Here is a 6000-nt window from a genome sequence, read left to right on the forward strand (position 1 = left end):
ATGTAGAACATGAGGGTTCTTCATTTGAGGATTCCATGATTGATTTTCATTCCCTCATTAGTGATGTGAGATCTTGTGATGAGGGATTAGCTACCCCTTTTTGCCTTTCTCATACACCTTTTTCCCAAAGGTTTAACCATATCTCCTACTATCCTATGTTCCTCCCTTCTTTTCTCAAAGAACCTCTTAGGGATCCTCTTCCTTTTCAAGCTTCCAAAGCCCCTAACCCTTTCATTGTTGATGAGGAAAAGAGTTATAATGCCAACCAAAAAGATTTTTGTGAGGATTTTTCTTTTTCTTCTTCTACTTTTTCTTCTTATTTTCTTGATTTTTCTTTTGATTCTTTTACTTTTTCTTTTCTCCCTTCTCTCAAGCATAAAGTCTCCTTGTACTTTATGTTTGCTTGTCATATGAGCATCGCGTATGCTCTATTTCTTGATATGTTTGCCGGTGCATATGACAAGTTATTGCGTTCTTTGTCGGGTTATTTACTAGATTGGTCATGCTTGGACGTTAAGCAAGCCTTTGCGGGAAGTAACTCGTGTTTTATTGCTTTCTTTTTCTTTCTTTTGTGTTTCTCATTTTTGTTTACTCTCTTGTCTATGTGTATAGGTACTCGATGCATATACTCATGTGCAAAGATTTTGGATTGAGCTCCTTGAGACGAAGCACACCAATGATTGCTTGCATTTGGAAAAGCAACAAAGACGAGGAATTAGATGAAATTGTGGACAATGTGCTCAATTGCGGGTTTCAACACCCACCTCACATTTGGTTTACTCTTTCCTTCTTCCCTCATCTTGGATTTGCTTTCTTAATTGCATTTGGATTGTATGATTATGAATTGTTGTGTGAATTAGTTTTCTTCCTTCCCCTCCCACCCACCCTTTGTGCCTTTATTTTGAGCATTGAGGACAATGCTCCATTCTAGCTTGGGGGAGTAGCTATTCGCTAGCTTTGGGGGGTTATCTATATCTCTTGGTGGTTTCTTAATCCATAGTCTCATGATTGCTTGATTTATTTCTCTCATACTTGCCAAAGTCTATTATTGAGATTGGTTTTCTATGTTTGGATGGCCATGAGCGCCTTATTGAGTTGACTTTTGGTATATGTAGTTTTGATTGATCATGCTTTCATATTGCACTATTGTATATGCATTCTTGAGTATTGTTGGTTTTGTGAATATTTGTGTGTATAGTGTCTTTCCATGGCATTCAAGGCAAGTTTCAAAATGTTTTGTTTTAAACTTGGACATAATTGGGCTTTAGCACCTAGAATACCCTCTTTGCTAGTTGTTAGAGGTTTCCGTGCACTTGAATGTCGAGGTTGGTTCACACATATAACATTGCCAAGGTAGTAGAACTTAAGGGCTATGAGACCTTAGCTCACTTGGTTTGTGGTAAGATGGTTGTCGCTCTCTAGCTAGTTGAAGCTTTAAAGGTGATTTTTGCTACTCCACTACCGTCATTTTTGTGAGAATGTGTCTATTTTGTTCTAGCCTTCTACATTTCTTGCATGTGTGGCGTTTGGATCCTTGGCATTGCTAGCTTATATCGAGAATTTGGCTTAATCTACCCAAGATCGAGACCGAACCAACCTAGGGGAAGACAAAGGCAATTAGGATTTTTGTTTTGTTTTATTATTTTCTTTTCTTTTATTTTTCTTTTGCATTTGCTCATTTAGTAACCCAATTTGAGCCATTTTCCCTTCTTTGGCATAACCACATTACAAACCAATGGACCTTTGCTTTATTTTCACCTTTTTTAGTTTTTGTGAAGCATTCTTGGGACCTGATTTGTATTTTTGGTTAATGAAAGTGAGAAAAAGAATGAAAAAGAAGTGAAAAACTCAAATTTTGGTACTTGAGATTATTTTTGTTATGTTGAATGGTTTGAGTAAATGAGAAGAAAATAAAGGAAATGAAAGAAAAAGCCGCTCAAAGTTAAAAGAGGCGAGAGCAAAGAATAAAAAGAAATGAAAAAAAAAAAAGGAGAAAATATTGAGAAAATACAAAAATATTTGTTGTTTGGTTGAAAAAAGAATAAGCTTGGGGGAAGAGTTGCTAGAATTTTTGATTTGAAAGTTGGTAGTTTTATTGAGTTTGAATTGAGGAATGATCAACCTTGCTTCACTTCTAAGTTTACCACCACTTTCCAAATTTATTTCCACACCCTTTACCCTAGCCTAAATGTTTCAACCCTTTTGAGACCTTTTGACCTTAGTGAGGTTTAGTTACTACCGATGGAGGGTAATCAAGCCAAGCCTATTGAGCGAGCTATCAACGCCAAGATGTCGGGTAGCCTAAATGTTTTTCATTGATTATTTCTTCCGATTCCTTCGAGGAATCTCGAGATATCACCTTAAAAGTGGATGCAAAACTAGTGAGGATGCGGGAGTTTGGTTGGAGATAAGGAGGAGTGTAAGTCCCTCTAAGTTCTCTACCCTTTGCATGCTTTATGTGTGTACCAACCTTAACTATTCTTTTGCTTGGCTACCTTTAATGTCTAGAAAGGTTTGTATTCTTGTGCATTTAGCCCATTGTTTGTGTTTGGTTTGAAATATCAAAACTCGAGTTTTCTTGATTTCACCTTTGCCTTGAATGTTATGTGTTGTCGAGAGTTGTGGGTTAAACCTCTTAGGAAACCCTCACGAGAGCTTACTCGTCCTCTTTGGCGACATAGGGGTTTAAAGGGCTTGATGCATACGCTAAATGCATCCGTGATTCCTACGACAATGAGTTAGTGTACATTCTTTCTCTTTATTTCTATTTTGTTTCTTTTGCCTTTAATAATTCCATCTTGTTCTCTTTTGCCTTAGCTTTGCTCGAGGACGAGAAAAGGTTTAGCTTGGGGGAATTTGATGAGTGACATTTATGTCACTCTTAGGGAGTAGTTTTAGAGTCATTTTCGTGTTTATTTTATCTTATTTTCCTTTCTTTCTCTTTAATAAAGTTTCTAGTTTATTTTGGTAATTTTGTCGTGTTTTAATTCTTTTCGTAGTTTTTAGTTTATTTTTGTATTTTATTTGCTTTTGATTTGTTATATTTCGTTCTTTATTTTGATGAGTGGCATTTATGCCACTCTTTTATCCTTTTTCTCTAAGGATTCTCCCCTCGTTTGCACTTGTTTGGCCCTCTTTCTAAGCATTTTTACTTAGCTTTGCTTTCTCTTTTCTTTCTCCTTTATCCTCCCTTTTCTTAGTCTTCCCGCTTTGTTCTTATTGTGCTTTCCATGCTTATGCTTTGTAGGAACCATCGAGATTTTCAAGAGGAGGAAGCTAAGCTCAAAGGAAGCTAGAGGAAGCATGATTCCTCTAGTGGTTTGGCCGAACCAAAGTGTGGCCGAACCTGCTCAGTGGTTTGGCCGAACTTCGAGGCAGGGGCAAGATGAAAATTGGCAGTTTTGCAGGAGTGGCCGAACCACAGGAGTTCGACCAGACCAGGATCAGGGAGGTTCGACCGAACCTACCCATGGTCCGGCCGAACCTACCCTGTAGTCCGGCCGAACCTTCCCATTTGTTCGGTCGGACCTCTCCTTTTCTCAGCTGACTTTGTACGGACTATATAAGTCCCTTTTTTAGAACGTTTTGGGGGAATTCAATAACTATCTATTCAACTCTCTAATTAGTTTTAGGTGAGGTTAGGATTAGTCTTCTTTGGTAGAGAGAGAAAGTGAGGTTTTCTTCATTAATGAACTTGGATTTTGAAGAAGGAGCTTGTTCAATCCTTTGTAGACCTTCATCTTCAATTAATGAGCAATTTCTTACTCTCTCTCCTCTATTTTTATTTGTTTATTTTGATTATTTTAGTTGTTGGTATTGCTTGTTGATCATGTTGATTCTTGATTATTTGTTGATTAATCTTGTTATTATCATGATTAGTGAGTAATTTCCCCATTAAGGGGATGGTTGTGGTGTAGTTGGACCTTGAGCATGTTCTAGGGTTTAGAATTGATTTATTTGTGATTAAAGTCTTTATATGCTTGATATTCTTTAATCTTCTTGCAAGTGCACATTGTTGGTTGATTAAAGGTGAATCTTTGCTAACAAGAAACGGAAGTTGACTTAGTTAAGGTTCATTACTATCTATTGTTATTTAATAGTACCTCCTAGTATATGGTTCTAATGTGGAAACATAGAGGCTATGTTAGGAGAAGCCAATTGACCCCGGAAGGCGGCTAGATTGGATTCTTAATTTCGATATTCGAGCATGTTTAGTTCATAATTAATTCAATTTCTATGCCTTTGTTTATGTTCAAGTGAATGTTATACCTAAACCATTTCCCTTAATGTTTTATTTCTTGTTTTAGCATTTTTAGACTTTAGTTTATTTATCCCCTATTCCGGACTAGCTTAATTGTTGATAACATTTGGTGGTGTTTACCGTTCTCTGTGGTTCGACCCCTATGTTTGCCTTATACTCGTATTAGAATTGTTTAGGTTGTATAAATTGTATTTGATCTAGGGATAGACAATTGACGACGCGTTTATTCCCTTGTCAGTCGGACCGTCTCGTTGTCAGGAGAGCGTGACCAGTATCCAAGGAAATCCAAAAAACACCCGAAACATCACTTACTTGGATGCCTCGTACCTCTTTCTAATAACAAAATACACACGTTAGTAACTTCAAGGAAAATAATAAAACAAACAATTAAATTAAATCATTGAAAGAGAGATTTGAGACCAAACCCTCAAAAAAATCAAACCTTTCATGTGTAGAGCGAAGGCAACTTTGAACTTGGCTTGGTGTTTCTAGATCTTGTGAATGCGGAATTTTGTATGCAAAAAGGCTAGTTTAGAAAAGAGAGAGAGAGAATAATCAAGAGATTCTTGATGAGAATTGGTGATAGAGGGAATTGAAGAACTGATGAGAATTGATTGATGATTGAAAACGGAGATTTTAGGAGGCTATTTATAGAGAAAATCAGTCGGATCTGATAAAAAACGAATCAGAGTTTTGAAAAGAATAAAACACGATTGCAGCGCCAAACACGCGCGTGTCGCTAGACGCTGGAGAGCGGCGCCAAACGCCATGGCACCAGATGCCAGGTCTGTCGCCAGACGCTGGAAATAAATTTCCACGCGTTTTCTTATTTTGATAAAATTTAGCCGTACGAGAGGGAAAAATTGTATTTTCCTCAAAAACACTTCTTTTATTCTGAGTAAAACTCTTAAAAGTCAACTAAAGTCAATTTATCAATGCTAATTAAATTCGGAATGAAAAGAACCTTCTAGAGGAATCTAGAAGACTATAATCAATTCTAATTGCATTAGGAATGATAAGTCAATATTAGGCCCTCCTCTAGATCATTGGGCCGCTCATAAAGATCAAACCGGGCCCAGTTTAGTAATTTGGCCATAACTTCCTCATTATTCATCGGAATTGGGCTTATAATATATCGTTGGAAAGCTCTTTTCGAACCTGACCCAACTACACAATTATTGGACCCTTGCCATTGACCAAACCAAACTGGATTGGTTGTTCTTAAAATAGGTTTTCAAAATCAGAAAGAAAGAAAAGAAATAAAACTAACCGCAACACTAGACTTTCCACACTTTCACTTCATTCGATTATGATTCGACGTGAAAGGTACTCAACACTGGGTTTGGTTTTGGGGAGACACAAATGGGTGTCCACAGCGTGACATCCGCGCGCAACTGTTTTAGTTGTGCGCGACACCTGTGCTACGAGTGTTAATATTTTTTTCACATTATTACCCCCCAAATGTGAAGAGTTTTTCGTGATGTTCGAAAAAATCTAAATACTTGAATGGTCTGTGTTTTATTTTTAAATTACCCCCCCCCCCCCAAGTGTTATGAAGTTTACTGTGTTATTCGGTAAAGTGTGTAACACTTAGAATCTTTTAATTGAATGCTAAAGAAAATGATTTATTTAATGAATGAACGAGTTTATTCGGATTTCATATGTAATATTTTTTAAGTCGATCAATGTTTATTAATTGGCGAATTTCGTCACCTCCAATATCCATTAATCTGAAAGCT

The sequence above is a fragment of the Chenopodium album genome, chromosome 4, assembly GCF_948465745.1.
Source record: "Chenopodium album chromosome 4, dcCheAlbu1.1, whole genome shotgun sequence".
NCBI lineage: Eukaryota > Viridiplantae > Streptophyta > Magnoliopsida > Caryophyllales > Amaranthaceae > Chenopodium > Chenopodium album.